We start from the raw sequence: 21,457 nt of genomic DNA, 5'->3' as shown, positions 1-21,457 counted from the left end.
TACCTGGTTCTGTGACTTAGGGAACTGAATCAAGCTGCCGATCAACAATCTGTCCTACAAAGATGTGTTTTTATGCCCTTTTGGGCTGTATACTCTAGTCCTAGGAATGTACATCCATTATATCAGGAAGGACATGGTATCTAAAGAGACACTGTGTCAAGTATACAATGCTGAAAAATGGTAATCTTAGTGATGTGTAATCATCATTTACTGATAGGCCATCTAAGCACTTACCAAAAAGAACTACGCTTTAGCCATGGACCAAAGGCATTGGAATCTGATGGCTAAATCTTATCCCCAATGATGTTTGAATTTCCAAATTATTTTTAGTTTGTCAAAGACATCTAGAAGTGTTGAGATCAAATCTATGTATTTTAGAGCATTTATGTAAAAACAGTGATACTGTGCATATTCTCCTAAAGAGTGGGGTGGACAGAGGGTTCAAAGAACAGGAAACTTAAGGGACCAGATTTTCTCCCAGCAAGTGACCCTTCAGCAAAGACCTAAATGGTGGCTTAGGGTATAGACTGGAGGAGAAATGGAACAAGAGGGGCTGGATGTGAAGGAGGACAGGAAGAAGGACTGCATTGTGACATCTGCAAGAAGAGACCAGTTAACTGACACCCTGGGTGTAAACTCAGAAATCAGGGTGGGATCTAAGGAGGAGAGACAGTCAGACATATCCCGGTGACCCTCTTTGTAAAGGCATAGAGCTATCAGGTGGCAGGAAATGTGATGTGTTCTTGTCTTTCAGGCCTCCCACCAGCAAGAGGGCTTGCACAGAAGTAAAACAGATAGTAAGTGGTGGACATCACTTACTGAAGGACAGGGAGAAAGCATTAACCTGGGGGCACCACTTATCCTTCTGAGCTCCATTTCTTCACTCTTAGCACAAAATCATGGAGCTGACAACGCAAACGCAACGCCAAGCCGAGGTATTAGAGGGGCTCTTGGCAAACAAAGTGCCATACAAGTTCCACATAATGATGTGGCACCTCAGTGGCACCTGTTTCTAGTCAGAACATCCTAGATCAATATTTTATTACAGCTTGTCATAAATATTCCATGAAACAAAACTCAGGAAGTAATACTGGATTCGGATAACTTTTCTAGCCTTGGAAGTCATAGCAGTGATTTTCATTTTTAAAGCATCTAATCCATTTCTTAATTATGCATGAAGGTGGATGTGACTGAGATCATATTTAACACTATCAAGTGTTGTGGCCACGGGGACAGACATGGTTAAAGAGTGAGAGGGCAGAGAAGGAGCCGAGTAACAATTCAGAGGAAACCCAGCAACCCTTCATGTGTCACAGGAGAACTGTGGGTTTGCATCCATTACAGGTGGCTGTCCTTGGCATGGGCTTGATTGTTTCCATTTTTCCTGGGAACTTAGCTCACAGATGACTGATTGGTCCCTGGGAGAAATTGTGAAGTAGGTGAATTCTGGTTTTAGAGGTTTCCCTTCTGTCCTTATTTGAGAACCCCATTCTTTGCCCTTTATTAGTAGGCTCTCAGAATACTTATGTAGCACGTCAGGTGCTGTCTCAAAAAGAAAAAAAGATCAATACATACCTAAAAGCTTTTGAACAAACTACCCATAGTGGTTCTTGTCTGGGAAGTTGTATATTCAAAGAGAATAAGAGTTCAAGTCACCCAGGATTCTAACTCAAGGGAATAGGATTAGTATACCTGGCAAGGTCTTAGTTCACATCCCTCATCACTTGAGAGTAAACTATGGGCCCAGGAAGTTATTGCCAGATGTCAGTCCAGCAAGACCCAAAACCAAAACCAGGATGAAGTATCCAATGTCATTCTTTCATGGACTCTTTAATGGCGGTTTCTTCTTTACAGAGAAGAGGTTTTAGACAGAAATATCTCCTTTGCAATTCAGTCACTGGTCCATTCAAAAACAGAAGTTATAGCGTGCCTGTTCTCAATCAGGAACAGGTTGTCTGGGGAATAGGACACTCTCCCTGCTCTCCGCCAGCTTATCGTCCACTACCAAGCAAATCCTCTCTAAATCACACCTATATCAGGTGAATCCTGAGAGGTTTCTCTTTCTTCCAAGGCTGGCCCAAGTAAACAGGAGGGAAGTGCAGAATTGCCAAGAACCCAACCGCACCTTCTCCCTGAAACATCTATCCACCAAGGGCAGATTCAATAGCAATGCACCAGGAGCAATTCATTCCTGATGGCCACAAGCATCCCCATAACCACAGAACAAGTGAGCTACAAGGAACCCTACTGTCCTGAAAGCGTCATTTTGCTTTCAACGGAGTCCAACAGCCCCAGGAGATCATTCACAACCCTGGCAGGATATTTTCATTTTTTGGTTTGTTTTTGCAGCTGCTGGTAGAGCAGAGCTTTCTCTTAGAGTATCAGTTAAATTTACTAAACAGTGCCTTGTTGTATGGTTGTCTCATTTCATGTGCCTGTCACTGGGATTTTTGAAACAATGTGAAAAGTTGAATTCCATCTGACATACTCCACATCACTGCTGATTTGTTGACATTCTCGCACTTGTCCGGGTGGCAACTGTGAACTGTTCCAAAGTGCACTTGTTAGCGTAACTTGCTGTGTGTGAGCGAGCTGGGGAAACTAGAGAGAGTCCTTTGGAAGCTTGTGGAGTCCAAAGAGGGCTTTTGTCTGGGTTTTGAAACAAATCACTTCAAAAAAAGAAATCCATGCACCTCCCTCACTCCACAGATGGCTGCCTGTTTCCCCTACCTTGCCCAGACTGATTTTGCCTCAGACTAAAATCATAGGACCAGATGAGGGTTAGTCTCTCAACTGCCTGCATGGAGATGGATATGAAGGTCAGGGTGTGGTTCACTGTGTTCTGCAAGCTGAGCTCAACTGTGGTGCAAACTGATCCTGGAAGCATCCAGCAGACGCTGCTCTGTCTCAAAGCAGAAGCTCCGAGATACAAACATACACACGAGTGCGCGCATGCACTCTCTCTCGTTCTCTCTCTCTCTCTCTCTCTCTCTCTCTCTCTCTCACACACACACACACACACACACACACACACACACACACACACGTATACACACATTCAGTTTCCTAATTGAATCTAAAATGTAAGTGCTTTGCTGCTTAAAAAGACCTTGCTATCTTGATAAGAAAAACTAATGAGATGCCCTTTCCAGAGCTGGTCACACAATAGTCCGAGTGACAAGGACCCCTATCAAGAAATAAAGCAGAAGATAAATGAGATTTTTCTAATATCCATTTCACCCATTGTTCACCAGTGTTAGGCAGTACAGATTCTATTTATCATGGGGTAGTAGAGAGGAGATGTGATTTTGTAAAGTAAACTTCAAGCAGAGCCTTGAATTTCCAGCCACAGGTAAACCTTTTTTGTCACCTGGCAGAAAGCAAAGGCCAGCCTTGGGTATGGGGTGTGGCAGGCAGGGAGAGGGGCATGCCCATCACCTTAAATTTTTACTTTAAGGTTAAAACAATAACCAAGAATTCACCTCTTTTGTGACAGGAGAGAAAAGGTTATTTCTGACTATGGATTCTATAAAGTCATGATTTATAACCTATTAAACTGTAACTGTGTCAAAGGCTCAAAATGCGAACAGAGGTTATGGAATTGCCCCTTAAGTTGGCTACAATTTTGAATTTTCCGAGGGGGTATTAATACATAAGCAAAAGGGTAATGCTCACTTCCAAGTTTGGGGAGGGTATAATAGGAAACTGTCATTTTCTCCCTTAGAAGTGGCTCCAGAGGGGTCACTATTAACTGTTGTTCCAGAAGATCCAGGATTAATAATAATACTTTTAAAAAGTGTTAGACAAAAGGATCAGGTATAGAACCAGTGAATAATTCAATACTCTGTGGTTCAACATTTCAAAAATTTATCTTAACAAGAATTACCTAGTCCTTAGAAATCTGACCCTGCATAGGGCTCCCTCCAGTGGGATGTCTAGATGCATATGGCCTTCCTAGCTCTCTTCAGTCTGGCAGGGAGTATTGCCCCGTGATGGTTGAAACATTTAAAAGTGTTTTACATTTCAAGAGAACTTTCTCATCTGCAGAACTCAAAGGGCTGTGCCAGCTCCAATTCTCTCAGCAACTGCTGTTTACCAGGGATGCAGATGAGGAATGTCCTTGTTCCTGAGAAGAGGCTGGCTAAGCAGCAACCCATGTGGAGCAACAGCACCAGGGTCAGATGGCAAGCCAGGCCTGCAGATCTCAACATGCACCTCCTGCCACTGGCTTCCTGTGCAGCCCAAGAGGGAGGAGGGCGCCACCTGCCCCTCCGGCTGGCCACCCACCCACAGCGAAGGCAAATGATTTTGAGCCAACATTAATTTACTTCCGGAAACTCTTACTATTCTTATTGCTATTTTTAGGGGAAATATCCATTTAAAAAAGAAGTGTTTACTTTCTAAAATTCTTATATATTTTCATGGGATAACTGTCCTCTAACATTGTAGAGACAAGCAAGGGGTGGGGGAGGAGGGCAAGACAAATGCTATCTTTTTACAGATTTTCTTTTTCAAAGAGCTCAAGAACATGCACAAAGGAATCATTTGCATTTCAATAAACATTTTCTCTGTCTAGTTGTTTCATTTTCCACTTGCTCCTTGCTAGAAAGACATCCGGCAGTCTGGCTGTGACATCATTGTTTGATGCAGGCCAGCGGGCAACACTGTGTTTGCTGAGTAATGAGAATTTTAAACTAATCATTTTGGCTTTGGGACTTTGCTGAAAAAATGATTCATAGAGTCAGATGGTTGGTAAGATCTGTCTGATGTCCCTCTTGCTTCTTCACTATAGAGACAAAACTATGGGCAATACTTGTGTGAAGGGGTGAAGAATTTATCTCACAAAATAAATAAAAAACCCAGCAATCCTGAGGTACTTCTAAACATCCTTTACAAAGTAAAGGGAACTGTCTCTCTGCTCTTTATTCTAGAGGTAGCAGAATTTTGACTTCTTCTTTTTTTTTTTTTTCCTGCCATGATGGTCTTGATTGACGGCTGAATAAAGGAAGTGAATGAATAAATCCATCATTTCTTGACTCTTCACCATCAGATCTTTTTTAGGCACTCAGAATCAGACATAAAATAGAGACCTTACTCACAAGGGCTTTGTGATCTAAATTGGAAGCATATTGAAATATACAGTATGAAAAATGATATATAAAGACAGGACATACAGGGAGGAACAGAAGGAAAGGGGAGAGAAATGATAATAAAGGTTGAGGGTTAACTAGCTGAAATTTGATATTTTATTTTCACCTACTTTTATTTAAAAATGATTAAAAATGATTATGTGGTATGAGGTGGGGAATGTGTGATACAAATTGAGACAATCAATTAAAGTTCTGTTTTGAAACTTCTTTGACCTGGTATACATAAGTAGAACACATTAAAAAAAAAACTTTGTATATTCCAGATGTTGTACCAAGTACATACATGTTATATAATTTGCTTCCTGAGCACTGTATGACAAAGTACTATATTATTTCCCCTTTAGAGATAAAGAAACTAAGTCACTTGTCCTAAGGTCACCTTAGGAAGTGAGGTTATAGAATTGAGACCTTGCTCTGTCTGTACACGAAGCCATAATTTTCTCCACTATTACATGTAGCACTGCAATAAAAATATCATTATTGTTATTTAGCTCAGACTGAAGGAAATTAATGAAATTTTATATTTATCCAGAATGTCCATAAAATATGAAAAGGATTGATATACTACAAGCTCTCAACAACATAATTTCTAATCTATTCAGAGATTTAAAAAACTTTTCTTCTTCCTTAAAGAGAATATATTCTATTCCTATATTTGACTTATAGTCAGTCAGAATTTCTTTGCTGCTCAAAGCCAAGTAGATGGGCCTGAGCAGTGGGCAGTGTGGAAGGAACCAAAGATGGCCGACGGGTGGTCTATGCATCACTCTGCCACGCCAAAGCACTTGTGGGTGAGCAGCAGAGACAGAAGGAACCTGAAGACAAGGATTTTATAACATTTTGTCACTTAAATATTTTCTTCTTTTTTGAAAATAGTACAACAGACACTAGTATGGCAGCATGTATAAACGTGGATGTGTAACCAATGTGATTCTGCAATCTGTACACGTGGTAAAAATGGGAGTTGATAACCCACTTGAATCAAATGTATGAAATATGATATGTCAAGAGCATTGTAATGTTTTGAGCAACCAATAAAAAGAGAAAAAAAAAGAAATAGCAAGATGCACTGATTGTTATGTCAAATTTCATTTGAACATCCATTCATTCAGCAAATATTTGTTGAGTGTCTACTATCCCAGTCTAAGAAATTCAATTATTCCTGTTTTCAAAAAATTCACAAGAGTATAGAATAAGACCACTAGATAAACAGGCCTTTATAGGGGAAAGCCACAATGAAGGAAGTTGAGGGCTTCTATAAAAATTCTGAGGATAGACCCAAATCTCTCCTTTTGTTGGGAGGGGGTTAGAGGGTAACTAAGAGGCACAGCAATCAAGGAATTCTTGATGCATAAATAGCAGATTTGGGTAGAGAATGGAATAATGCTTGGGAGAATGCATCCCAGGTGGAGGGAACAGCAGCATGGATAAAGGCAGATAGATGGGAAAGAGAATTATATTTTCACACAATTACAAAAACTAGATGAAGACAAATGTTTATTGAGCAACCACTATTTCAATATTCAAAGTGAAATCTTAAGAGCTATAATGCAATTTGTGGTATAATACAGATTGGAAAATAATTTCTTTTGCCATAATTAATGGCACCACAAGTCAAAAGCTGACAATAATCTTAGCTATTAAAATGCTCAAGACACTTGGGGCTTTCAATGACTTAGAATTTCATCATATCGATGCCAATCACACAATCCACAACAATTGCACATTTTTCTAGGATATAGTTTAGTTTGCTTATCATAAAATGGTAGCTGGAGTCATATTAAAAGCTCTCTTTGGGGGGTTTTCAAAAGAAGGAACAAAACCAAGAACAAAATCAAATCTTAGAGAAAGAAGTGTTAATTAAATGAAGGTGTCATTCCAAATCCTTGGGTAATTAAACAAGAAATCTGAACAGTGCAAGGCTTCTGTCATGGTGGGTCTAGGGAAGCTCTATTTTTGTTGACTTTTATAACGGGATTTCTGCTCTGCAAGTCAGGGTGAGGTTGAAAATGAGACAGAGGTGCAATTGGAGAAAAATAGTTGGTCTAGGAAATATAGAGAATTTGGTCCTTTGCCAGTACTCCTTGACTTGCCCTGAGGCAGATGTCATTATTTAGACACCTCTGGTTAATTGCCTGCACTCCTCATATACTTCTAATGGCAGCTTCTTCAGTCAGCACCACTTCCAGGACAGTGTGCTTTATGCTAACCATGGATGCCCTCCAAAATTGTTTAAATGACATGGTAATTAGTCTCCACATAGGTGTTTCTTTGAAATGTTTCTTTTCCATTAATGTCTCAAATTGAGAATCTGGAACTCAGCTTGACATTTTGTAACCCTACAATCCATACTGCATTGATTAGGTCACATTCCAGGCTCCTGCTGCACCACTATGTGATCATTTTCCCTTAATTCCTAAATGAATGAATGGATGAATGAATAGATGGATGGATGAGTCAATGAATGGGTTCATGTAGAAACTCATTGAAAATGTTTGGTGGTAAGGTTAATCATGACTTGGAACAAAAGATACTTCAGCTTAACTTTGGATACAGTAACCAAAATGATTCACTTATTTATATAAGCCTGGGTCTGTTAGTAATTAAGAGTGTCAAGAGTGTATTCTTGATAACTGCCGTTCTGACTGGTGTGAGATGAAATCTTAGAGTAGTTTTGATTTGTATTTCTCTAATTACTAGAGATGTTGAACATTTTTTCATATATTTGTTGATCGAATGTATATCTTCTTCTGAGAAGGGTCTGTTCAGCTCTTTAGCCCATTTATTGAGTTGTTTGTTTTCTTGGTGGTAAGTTTTTTGAATTCTTTGTATATCCTGGAGATTAGTGCTCTTTCTGACATGTGTGTGGCAAAAATTTGCTCCCAAAATGTAGACTCTCTCTTCTTCTCAATGATTGTTTCCTTTGCTGAGAAGGAGGTTTTTAGTTTGAGTTCATCCCATTTATTAATTCTTGATTTTATTTCTTGTGCTTCAGGAGTCTTGTTAAGGAAGTCAGGGCCTAATCCAACGTGATGAAGATTTGGGCCTACTTTTTCCACTATTAGGTGCAGGGTCTCTGGTCTCCTTGATCTACTTTGAGTTGAGTTTTGCGCATGGCAAGAGATAGGGGTTTAGTTTCATTCTGCTGCATATGGATTTCCAGTTCTACTAGCACCATTTGTTGAAGAGGCTATCTTTTCTTCAATGTATATTTTTGGCATCTTTGTCAAGTATAACTGTATTTATGTGATTTTGTCTCTGTGTATTCTATTCTGTACCATTGGTCTACATGTCTATTTTGGTTCTAATACCATGCCATTTTTGTTATTATAGCTTTGTAGAAGATGTGGGATAAAAGGCACTCTCATACATTGCTGGTAGGACTGCAAATTGGTGCAAACAATCTAGAAAGCAGTATGGAGATTCCTTAGAAAACTTGGAATGGAACCACCATTTGACCCAGCTATCCCAATCCTTGGTCTATACTCAAATGACTTAAACTCAGCATACTATAGTAACACAGCCATATCAATGTTTATAGCAGCTCAATTCAAAATAGCTAAACTGTGGAACCAACCTAGATGCACTTCAATAGATGAATGGATAAAGAACCATTCATCTATTGAACAATATTCTATATAAACAATATTCTATATAAACAACAGAATATTGCTCAGTATTAAAAGAGAATAATATTATGGCATTTGTTGGTAGATGGATGGAGTTGGAGAATATCATGATAAGCAAAGTAAACCAATCCCCCCAAAACCAAAGGCTGAATGTTCTCTTTGATAAATGAAGCTGATTCATAATGTGTGGGGGAGGGATAGGAAAAATGAAGGAACTTTGATAAGGCAAAGGGGAGGGAGCAGTGAAGAAGGGGCATGGGGGCTGGAAAGATGGTGGAGTGAGATGTACTTCATTACCACAGGTACATGTATGACTGCAATAGGGTGCGACGCTACATGGTGTACAACCAGAGAAATAAAAAATTGTGCTGCAATTGTATACAATGAATCAAAATGCACTCAGCTGTCATATATACCTAATTAAAATAAATAAAAAATAAATTTAAAAAAAGAGTGTCAATAATGCTCATTAACTTGTATAAATGAAAGAAAGCATGAGAGGGGCTGTTGTATCCTTTACGTCAAAGAGACAATGGCAACATTGCTTTTCATATTTAAAGCTATTCCACTCTGTCAAGGTCAGAGCCCCAAATAACTGAATATTTTTCAAAATTTTATTGAGAACTAAAGGGAAATTCATACATAATACCCTGATGATTTTTCTTTTATTTTTAAAGAAATATACTTTAAAAAATATTCTTAACCTTTGTAAATATGATGCTCATGATTCCCCTTCAAAGTTATTCTTATCAAGTATTTTGGTCACAGTGATAAAAATTAGACTGACATACTCAGTTATATTTGCTGGATATTACCACTTTGAAGTACTGAAGTGGATCAGAGTTTTGAAAGCATGAGGATATCTCATTTTTTGAATAATGGCTACCAGTCTCTTCTCTGACTAGAGCCAGTGTTGATGTGAATGTTTCTCCTGCCTCTGAGCAAAGCACTAGCTCAGACACCAGGGCTGCTGGTTATATTCTTCCTGTGCTGGCAACAGTGTGTGTGTTGTGTGTGTTGTGTGTGTGTGTGTGTGTGTGTGTGTGTGTGTGTGTGTGTCTGTAACTGCACTGGCCTGGGACTTTGGATTTGGGAAGCCTGGGATTTTAGTCCCAGTTCTACTACTAGGTAAACATTGTGTCTCTATGCTTGGGAGTCTTGGATGCTAAGGCACGTTTTGTAGAGAAATAGCAAATCCCTCTAAGATGCAGGTTACAAATTATTTAAGGATTTTACACCAAGATTTAGAGCTTTCCCTTAATAATTTACCAGGGTTGATCACTCATGTACTATGATGGAGAAAGGGGGGTCTACATGGGCTGGAACACTGAGTTCTAAAGCAAGCCAACCAGATATCTATAAACTGCCTGACTACTATCAGAGCTCTCATTTGTATAGTACTTAGAGACTCTAAACACTTTCCACCTTGAAAGTACCTTGGCTTCCTGACTTTATTTATGTGTTTCAGATATATAATCCCTGGGAAGAGATACATTAGAAAACTTATATCAAGGAAAATAGTACTTGTTTTTCTGTTTACACTAATAATTTCATTGCCACACTTTAGAATGTCTCATGATTCTTGATTTCCAGAATTTGGTGATCTTCTCCCCTTCCTATTCTCTCTTGCTGATTATCTTCACTTAGGTGATCTTCTGACACCAAAATGACTTAAATTATAAATTATTCATCTCATAATATTAAGGTAAAGACTCTTGAATAATGAAGATTTTCATTTTTTCAGAAATCAGAGAGAAAGTTACTATTGGGCCCATGGGATGGATTATTGCTAGTTGACTTCTATCTTGAAGATGGTGGGGGAGATTGAGGATGCCACTTATTAGGCATTGTTTCAATTGCCCAGTGCAGTAAACACACAGTTAATGTGATGTAGCTCCCCGACTTCCTCTCAAATGATATATTCTGTTCTAGTTTGGGGTTATTAACATAACAGAAATGTGAATCTGATTTTATTGCTGAACTCAAAGCTACTTTAACAAGTAGAAAGAAAAATGTTAATATATGCAATAGAAGGTATTTTAAATAAATATCTGTCATATATAGTTAAACCTGTGCTTCCCTGGTGTTAATTATGGCACAATCAGAAGAGAATAGAAAGGAAGATATTTACTGCAGGTAGAAAAGCCAAATATTAGCTCTACTACAATGTAAGGTAAGTGAAGTACCAATCATGTATTGTTTTGATCATGCAGGGAATTCTTTAAAAGAGCTATTTTCTTGTGTATATATTATTGATTTGAAGAAAATAATTCAAATAAAAACTTAGACTAATTAGCCATTAAAATGATATTTTGGAACTGTTAAAAATTCATTCCTTTAGGTTCTTTGATATATTTCCTATGTGATAAAGTTTTATGCCTAACAATCCTTTCTTCATAATATTTGTAACATATATTTTTTGTTTTGATAGATCCAAATGAGTTTAGGGAAGAAGGAAAGATTTGTCCAAATAAATATAAGGCACTCTTAAGCATATGAGAATTTCTTTTTTTTTTAAAGAAAGAGTGAGAGAGAGTGAGAAAGAGGGAGAGAGAGAGAGAGAATTTTAATATTTATTTTTTAGTATTTGGCGGACACAACATCTTTGTCTGTATGTGGTGCTGAGGATCCAACCCGGGCCGCACGCATGCCAGGCGAGCGCGCTACCGCTTGAGCCACATCCCCAGCCCCTCACATATGAGAATTTCTATGTGGAGCTAGAGCAAAAAAGGGGAGAGAAGTAGGAGATGGGATATTATAAAGATATAGGGAAGATCTGTGGAGTAGGAGGAAGAGATCAAGAGGGAAGTAGGAGGAACAGGAAAGGGGGGGGAGGGGACATGGAATTAATTTAAGAAAATCACATATAAATATATCACAAGAAATTTTTCCTTTATATGTCTGTACAAAGCACCAATCAAGGGAAAGATAATTGATGAATGAGGGAGGATTAGTGGAGTGGGTGAAGAATGGGGACTGAAATGGAGTGGATCAATTCTATGCATGTATAGTTTTGTAGGGAATGAACCCAAATGCTATATATAACTATATTGCCCTAAAAAGATGATATGAATCAACAGAAATGATATTATCAGACACCATGTCCAACACTAAGAATAAGACATTTGGGGATTGCACTGATAGTATCTGTTTCACAATTAAATGCTTACCTTGTTTTTGGATAGAAGATGAAATAGTATAAAAAATCTTTTAATAGGCTCATAATATCATTCATTTTATATACCAACATTTAAAACTTTGCTAATTACTTAGGGGTAACTTGAATATACTTATTTTTGATGCTGTAGTTTTTGAGGAGAATAGATATAGGAGGTGAAGATACATGTATTTAGATACATACATTTATTCCCTTTCCACACATCTTTTAAACACAAAGGTGGCACATGATACTTAAAGAAAGTCTATTTACCTTAGGGTTAAAGTGAATTGAAGTTAAATGGATAAAACAAGAAAGGCAAGTTAAAGGAGATAACCCTGTGGTGGGATTTGTTTAGAACGTAGATTGACCTCTTGGAAGAAACATTGACAAACTGGTGTCAGCGAATTCCACAGAAAAAGGAAAACTTTGGATATGCTTGAGATTCCAACTTTTATAAGGATTCCTTTTAGCAATATCTGAAGTTATTTTTTGAATCATGCATGTGTAATTTTTAAAAAATTTGTAGGATAATTAAAATTAAGAAGCCTATTCTTTTGGGGACAACTGGACCAAGGATTTGCTAGCTTAGTCTGGGAAATTAAGAGGGAAGGTACACTGCATGTTTGAATCATATCTATTTCCAGAGATGTATTATCCCTGCACATTGAATTTGAGGAGAGCTCTGTGACTTACTTTGAGCAATGATACATAGGCAGAAGAGATGCACCCACTTCTGGGTTGTGATTGCTGGTTTTCCACCCTTTGTCTATGTCTTCTGCTGATGGTCTTCATGCAATAGAGGGTAGATTCCACCTTCTATTGAGGGTGCTATTAGGGTTATACAATCTGGACTGTTCCACATGAAAACCTACTGTCCTGGACAATCGCTTGGACTCACAGCTGACTTTGGTTGGCAAGAAATGAATTTTTATTATGTTCAACTTCTAAGAATTTGGGGATGTCCCATATTGCTCTATAACCTAGCCTATCCTGGTTGATAAAAACTAATAACCAAATTAAAAAAGAATATTTCTCTTGTATACCCTAAACATATAAATTTTTGTCAATTAAAAATAAATAATTTACAGTAGAAGGAATATTTGCAGTTGGTATATTATTTATTTGCAAAACAGGAGAATCTTGTGAAAAATTACCATAAATGGTATGTTAATTCAGAAAGCTAGGTGGTGTAAAATTAATACACAAACTGAATAATCTTTATACATACAACCAACAATAAGCATAAAGATTTGATGGAAGAAAAGGTCCTACTTAGTCATATAACCAAATTGAGAAAATACCTAGGAATAAAGCTAATGAGATATACAAAAGAGGTATGAAGAAAAATTAAATTCAAAGCATTAGAAAATAATTTAAAAGACAGTTTGAGCAAATATAAAAGCATACCATGGCCTTGGAAAGAAGGGCCTGGTACCATAAAGATTTAAGACTTTATGCTAATTTGTAAATTTCATATGATAGAAATTTAATATTAAGGCAAGCTTATTCTAGAGTACATATAATAAAACAAAAATAAAGAATTCTAGGAAAATTCTAGGAAAGCACAGTACTAGGAAATAGGTTACCCTTGCCACTTACAAAAATATATTATAAAACTACTATAATGAAAAAAAAACTGGTGATTTTAGTAGTTGAATAAGAGATAATAGAAAGAGAATAGAAATATATACAGGATTTAATATATATTCATCCTAACAAATAAGTATTATTAAAAATGCTACATATTCATCTCATTTAAAAAATGTATAATATATACAAATACAAATGGTAGAAAGGTCAAAATTTTCTTAAATATTTATTTTTTTTAGTTATAGTTGGACCCAATACCTTTATTTTATTTATTTTTATGTGGTGCTGGGGATCAAACCCAGGACCTCCCACATGCTAGGTGAACACTTTACTGTTGAGCCACAATCCCAGCCCCCTGCCCCAAAAGGCCAAATTTTTGAAGGTTAAAAGTGAACTCATGAATATACTAGAATATTGAGAATAGTAAAGGCCTTTTGAATGTGTCATTAAGCCTAGAAGATGTAAAAGATAAAAGTGGCAAATTTTAGTCTCATATAAATAAAAACATTTTTTGTGTGACACAAAATTTCACAAAATTAAAGGTCAATGATAAGCTAGAAAAAGTATTTGCAACTCATATGATGGAGTTGTCCTTAATATAAAAATATTTCTAAATCTATATAAACACCAGCAATATAATACAAACATGAAAAATGGGTAGTTCACATATAAAAGAATAAAGCACACAGTATACCAAGCAATAGAAATGTAATAAAACATTACACTGAGATATTATTTTCACAGATTAGCAAAGATCAAAACAATAGCCTAGGGGCTGGGTTGTGGCTCAGTGGTAGAGCACTTGCCTAGCATGCGTGAGGCCCTGGGTTCAATCCTCAGCACCACATAAAAAAAATAAAGGTATTGTGTCCACCTACACCTAAACAATATATATTAAAAAAAAAAAAAACATAGCCTACAAGCAGTGTTGATGGAGATAATATAAAATAGGAATTTTCCTGCTTTCTAATGGCAAAACTGATAAAACCTCTATGGGAACAATTTGGCCATGTCTGTCTACCTTTAAAAAATTTGCCATATTCTTTGACATGAAGCAAAATAGTGGTGGCTGAGTACCATCCTCCAGTGATTTTCTCCTCACAGACATACCAGTTTGAACATAGATTTACACACAAGACTACTTTCACGATATCTAAGGAAGCCAGGTGAGAGGCCATAGTGACGGGTTTTAGTGTAATAAAAAGAGAAGACCCATAAAAATTGGCAGGAAGTGGGGCTGGGGTTGTGGCTCAGTAGTAGAGTGCTTGCCTAGCATATTGGAGGCACTGGGTTTGATCCTCAGCAGCACATAAAAATAAATAAAATAAAGGCATGTGTCCAATAATAACTAAAAAATATTTTTAAAAATTATTAAAAAATTGACAGGAAGTAAAGAATTACTGGTCTCGCCCTTTCTTTAACTCCAGACAGCCTGAAAATACTCTCTTCCTGCTTGGGGGTGGGAGAGAAAATGAAGTCCAGGACTTATACTTGAAACCCAGTAGCAGACTTTCCCTGGTGAAACCCAGGGTGGACAGAGCTTCATGACCCCTAATCCCAGGTAAATACTCATTAATTTGAACTCTTAGTTCAACTTCTATAATTTTTCCTTACAGATGTACTCACACAGGTGTGAAGTCAGTTAGGTCCATGCATATTAAAAAGTTTCTGTAATAATAAATAATAATGATGATGATGATGATGATGATGATGATGATAGTAATACTACTGAAGCTGACATCACTGCCTATAAAGAGAACAAGATAAAGAAGTATGGTACATCCATTCAATGGAGTACTAAGCAGTTGTTATAAAGAATGAGGAATCTCTACATGTAGTAATATGGAGTGAACTACAAGATATATTGTTAAGTACAAAAAAGCAAAGTTCAGGCACAGCACAATGTGCATTTTATGCTCCTGCTGGTGCACATTGAATAGTAATTTTTCTGCCTTTTGAATTTCATGCTATAAATTTTTATCATCTACTAAAATAATTTAAATAATTTCTAAAAGAAAGACTGACAAACAGACAAAAAGAATACTTAGAGATTTATGGCTAGTATAAATTCACTAATTCTAATTGAATTATAAAAGAAAAATGGCACTTGAGGGATCTTTGCTCAAAATAATCTAATTGCCAGATGAGAGAGAATTTCTAATTCACTTTCATCTTTCCTTGTAGGTCTGTATTATCTATGATCCCTTAAGGTAGAAACTTTTATTTAAAAATAATACATATATAAATATATATAAAGTACTATAATATGTATGAAATGTATTAGAAGAATGATGGAAATGGAATTGTGCTTGAACAACATACAATGTAAGGCTTCCAGAAATACTTAGCTGTGAACATCAAAGGAATCACTGGATGAGTCAGGGCATTGGTTACAGGTGAGGTAACTATCTACTCTACCCCTCATTCTTACAGGTATTTCTGAGTCAGGAAAAATGTGCCATCTCTTTTGCTCCAGGGTGTGGAAATTTGGGACTGGATATATGCCTTGAGATAAATTTAGGAATAATAATTTCTCCAGTTTGTTATTAGTTATGAGAACATAGCCGAAAACATTCTGGCATTTGAAAATAAAGAAGGGAAGAAATGAGATGGAAAATGGGTTGGTGTTTTAGTTAGATTTTTCACAGCTGTGACCAAAAAACCTGACAAGAACAACTTAGAGGAGGAAAAGTTTATTTTGGCTCATGGTTTCAGAGGTTGAGTTCATGATCAGCTGACTCCATAGCTCTGAGCCCACGGTGAGGCAGAGCATGGCAGAAGGGCATGGATAGTGGAGGAAAGCTGCTCAGGACATGAAGAACTAAGAAGCAGAGAGAATAAGCTGGGCTCCTCAGGAACAAAATATAAACCCTAAAGGCATGCATACTCAGTGACCTATTTTCTGCAGCCACACCCTACCTGCATATAGTTATGGCTGTTAATCCTTATCAGTGGATTAATCTACTGATCATATCGCACTTGTCATAATCCAATCATTTCAACTATGACTATTCTTTCATTTTCTCACGTATAAGCTTTTTGGGGACACTCATATCTGAACCAGACAGTTGGTATGTGGGAACAACAAAGTAGGAACACATGCTGCACTGTGGGCACAGTGCTAAGCATGGCATAGGCATCTCATTTGCTTCTCACAGTACTAAGGAGTATATTTTGTTAATATCTTCTTATGGTTGAAGAAACTGAGACTGAGCTTTGCAGCCTTGCTATTGCTGAGAGGGGAATCAAGTTTCTAACCCACCTATTATAATTTTCTCTGCACCAGATATTTGGGCATAATCTGATATTTTCCTCAATGCTTTTCTCACTTTGTTATCTCACATCTTGTGGAACATCATTCTCAATTTATGAGAAGTGCACCTATGCTGGTGAAAAATTGTCATGCTAAGAACTTGGAAGCAGAATTGAAAGTCAACTGTGGGTGCTCTTTTGAAAAAGAAAAAGGATGGTGGGTGATCCACTAAAATCTCGACTCATTAATTCCAGGAATTTACTGCCTCCCTGGCTTTTCTTCAAGTAAAATAAATTTTTATGTTTCCTATTTTTAATCACCTTAAGTAATTTTATTGTCAAACTTTAAGTCGTTTCTCAACAGAATGGTTGGCGCTGGGGTGATTTTTTTTTTTTTTTAAATCCCTGCTTTTGGAGAGCTTCCAGAATTTTCTAAAGTGAACATTCTTCATACCGTCAAGACCTCTAGAGACAGATTCGAAGTATAGTTTCTGGGTTGTGCTTGGTAGGTGAGTCCCAACCCTTTTAAGTCCCTTCTGTACACACATGGAAGAGTATCAGGTCCAAGTAACAATTTCCAAACACAGGTATATGCTTTTGAACTAGCATTTTCTTTAGGCCTAGTTTGGTTTGTTCGAACTCAACATGATTTTGGCTTTGTTTCTAATGAGGAAAGATGTCTTTGTTAATTCTAAAGTCTTCCATTTAACACCAAAGTTCCAAATGTCAGGCTGAATCTGGAAGTGATTACTCATAGGAATAAAACATGATGAGTCTGTATTGGGATGAATGCTCACAGCTGTGTTTTTTTATTAAAGAAATTCAGTGAGAAGAGTTTTAATGCTGTACCATAGTTGTGAATCTTAAGGTGTATAACATTGGCAATTCCAAATTAGAGCTCCCCTGGCAACTGTCAGTCTGTGACATCACATTTTATCTAATGAGGCATAAAAATGTATACTTTGTGTGTGCCACAGCTCCTTCATGTGCATGGGGAATGAGAGTTAAAGGGAGAGAGGGAGCCATTTCTTTGAAATCTCAGCTATAATGTTTTGCTATGCAGTTGCCTTTATTTGCAGCTAAATTTTCTGCAATTTTCATCTTCAGTAATTCTAAGGCATTGCATATAGAGTAAGTGCTATAAAGTTATTAGTCAATTCATTCTCCCATTCCATCTAGCCCACTCCCATTCATTTATTTCTCTTTTAATCCATAATATCATCTGAAGCTATTAACAGGTTCTGTGTTTATGCTGGTCTAAATCTCACTTGTTTTATGAGCTGCTGGTTTAATGGCTACAAAGTGTTTTATAGCATCTAGTGACAATCTCTGCCCAAAGGATCAGGTTTCGACTAGTCACTAGAGTCCTGTCACTCGAGTGAGGAAAGGTGCCTTATACTTTTGGCTTCTGTCTTTCCACAGCCTGGGGACCAGTCAGTACTGAGCAGAGATGTGAGTGGCCTCCAATCCAGACGGCGGGTGTCAGGTTTACCTCTGTGCAGATGGCACACTATTTCTTGCTTAATATTTAGCCCAACCCCTACTGAAAAAAACAAAAAACAAAAACCAAAAACAACAATCTGTTGAGGATTGCAGACACTTGAGTGACACTCACACTTGCTAAGTCTGAACTTCAGAAAGTAACTGCGTGCTTGCAAATACCCTTACGTTCAAATGTGAATTTCACAAGCATTAATTCCTCAATCCCTTCCCCCAGTCAGAGCCACACAGATGGGCTGATTAAAATCATAGGTCTGTGCTACAGGAAAATTATTGCATTAGAGGAAGCATTTGGGGAAAGTGGGCGATGGGCTGGGAAAAAGTAACAAACAAAAGCAGATGGAGTGTATTGCTTGGCAAGATATTATTCCATTATTCTTTTATTCTAACTTCTGAAATGAGAGAGCATAAATAATAGTTAAGTACAGATTTGTTTATAATGAAACATCAGGTAAAAGTTCTTTTTTTATATTTATTTTTTTAGTTGTAGTTGTCAATACTTTTATTTTATTTATTTTTATGTGGTGCTGAGGATCGAACCCAGGGCCTTGCACTTGCTAGGTGAGTGCTCTACCCCTGGGAGCCACAACTCCAGACCCAAGGTAAAACTTCTTTAGGGGTGAGACAACTGATAGACTATTGTTAAACAGCTTTACAAAAGCTTAATTTTTTTGTCCTCAGTAGTGCTTTATAGTAATTCACTTATGCAAAGAACTACTAAATGATATGACATCATGTGCAATGTGTCCAGGTTCCTAAATAAGTACCTCTGATTAGCATTTCAAAATGGAGGGCACGAGGCACTCTGATGTCCTCTCTGGAGAACAGTTCATTGGAAGAGTTCTGTTAGCTCAAAGCACACTGGTTCTTTCTTAAGCAAGATTGTTATTCCCAGAGTATCTTAGTTTAAGTAATCCACAAAGAATGTAGCTCAAGTAATAATGAATTTGCAGTTTATGTTGCAGAAAGCATGATAGTTAGACATTTATCTAAGATGATGTAAAGGGAGTTTTAATTAAATTTAAGAAGGAAATTAAAAAAAAAAAAACCTATTTGCAGATTTTCTAGGGAATAAAAGTCCCTAAAATTTAAAAGCACAGGTCTCCATTCAATCCATAGTCATAGTCATATTTTCAATAATAGGAGGGCCTTTTTCCAAGCATTGTTTTCTTCTAAACAAGGAGAACAAAATTCTTGAAGCTATTTTTAGAGGATAGGAAAGTGGATCTATGTAGAGGATAGAGAAAACTAGCACCAAGAAATTCTTGGGGCACAGGTCCACAGTTTGGGTGCTGAAGAAGTTGGGGTAATCACCCTCCAGAGCCCAGAAGCCTGGAGATTCAGCTTTTACTGATTCGCCTGTGGAGATGGAATCCCCTATCTTGGTATCAATCATGCTCTGTTCAAGAATTTGGATTAAATCTGTGGATCCTCTCTACTGTTCAGAAGCTTTGGGGTTGCAGAATTTGAAGGTGTCTCTTACTTATCTCCAGCATCCTTTTCTGGAGGTGCTTTTCTCCCTAGGAAGGTGGTGTGTACAGAAAAGAGGCGCACAGTCAGACACATGAGTCAGTGTGCAGCCCCCTTTGGCCCAGGGGCTATAGGTAAGCTTAAGTCCGATGCTTGATTCATTCATCTCCAAAATTGGTATTATGCTCTTCACTTCTTCAGTTTCTGGGAAGGACTGGTAAAACACACACACACAGAGGGGATCTGGCAGAGTGGCTGGCATATGGTAGGTAAGTGCTCCATAAATGAGTCTCTTCCCTTCCCTTCCTTCTGGTTTGTTTCCTGTAAAAGGAGCAAGCAGCTTCCTCTACATGACAATAAAATATTTGATTCTACAGATACCAGGATACTGAGTTTTGGACTGTGCCATGCAGGGTTTGAAATATATATATATATTTGTTCTAATTAGTTATGCATGACAGTAGAATATGTTTTGACACATCATACACAAATGTGGGGTTTACTGATTTTAAGAGGTCAGAGAAGCATGAGGCAAGCCAAGGTCCCAAATAATAGTCCCAACATTTGGAATTCAATGGGGAACAATCCAAGTATGTGTGGTCCCACTCTCATGAAGCTTATGTTCTGGTAGAAGATGAAAGAGAATTCCATTTTTAGAAGGTTATATAGAAAGTTTAAATAAGAATGGAAGCTGAAGTGTTCTGAGAGCAAAAGACACAGGACGGTCCTTTGGGTACAGGTTGGGGTCTCATCCAGACCACCTCTCTTACGGCTACACAGATCTCTTAGAGTTCTATTCTGAGTCTCTGTTCACTGAGATTCTTACTTGCCTGTTGCCTGATAAGCTCAAATGAGTCAATATCCAAGAAAGAGCTTTGGAATATGTAGATAGTGCAAGACAGAAATGGAGCCTAAAGGGCTGGGAATGTGGCTCAAGCAGTAATGCGCTTGCCGGGCATGTGCGGGGCGCTGGGTTCGTTCCTCTGCACCACATAAAATAAAAATAAAGATGTTGTGTCCACCGAAAACTGAAAAATAAATATTAAAAAAATTCTCTCTCTCAAAAAAAAGAAAGAAAGAAAGAAAAAGAAATGGAGCCTGCAGGTCTTAGGGCTCTGCCTCAGTTCACTGCATTCTATGGAATTTTGACCTCCTATAGTCTCTCTCCGTGCCCTGTTCTCAATGTCAACTTACCAAGTAGAGTGAAAACTAAAGGAGGCACTTGTGAGATCACTTGCTTATTTAATATTAGCTGATGAGCAGCATTGTCATTATCAATAGAGCAAAACCTTCTGAATTCTGATCATCCTGAGAGAGCCAAAGCACCTGTTTCCTCTTCCCACCAATACCATATGCATTTATTCAGAGGTTTTACTAGAAAGTCCCAGTCCTGAGCTATGAAGTCTTATGGACCTGCCTGAAGTTTGCTCACCTCCTTTCAGAAATAAAATCAAGGTATTCTGGAGGGCAGCCAAGTAAAAGAAGCCCCTCTATACATTTTTATTGGGTGACCTGAGAATTTTGATTTCTCTGATAAACTTCAAAATTCAGCTATGACAGCCACTTAGCAGTGACTTCTCAAATGCCAAAGATCTGGAGTTGGGGATTGGAGGGACCTTCTGATTTACAAAGCCCCATGTCATCAATCTGCTCTGAGGTACCTGGCTGCTTCCCATAAGAAAACACCTCATATTAGAAGTCAGGGT

Source organism: Callospermophilus lateralis, chromosome 13 (genome assembly GCF_048772815.1).
Source record: "Callospermophilus lateralis isolate mCalLat2 chromosome 13, mCalLat2.hap1, whole genome shotgun sequence".
Lineage (NCBI taxonomy): Eukaryota > Metazoa > Chordata > Mammalia > Rodentia > Sciuridae > Callospermophilus > Callospermophilus lateralis.
This window is presented reverse-complemented; position numbering follows the sequence as displayed.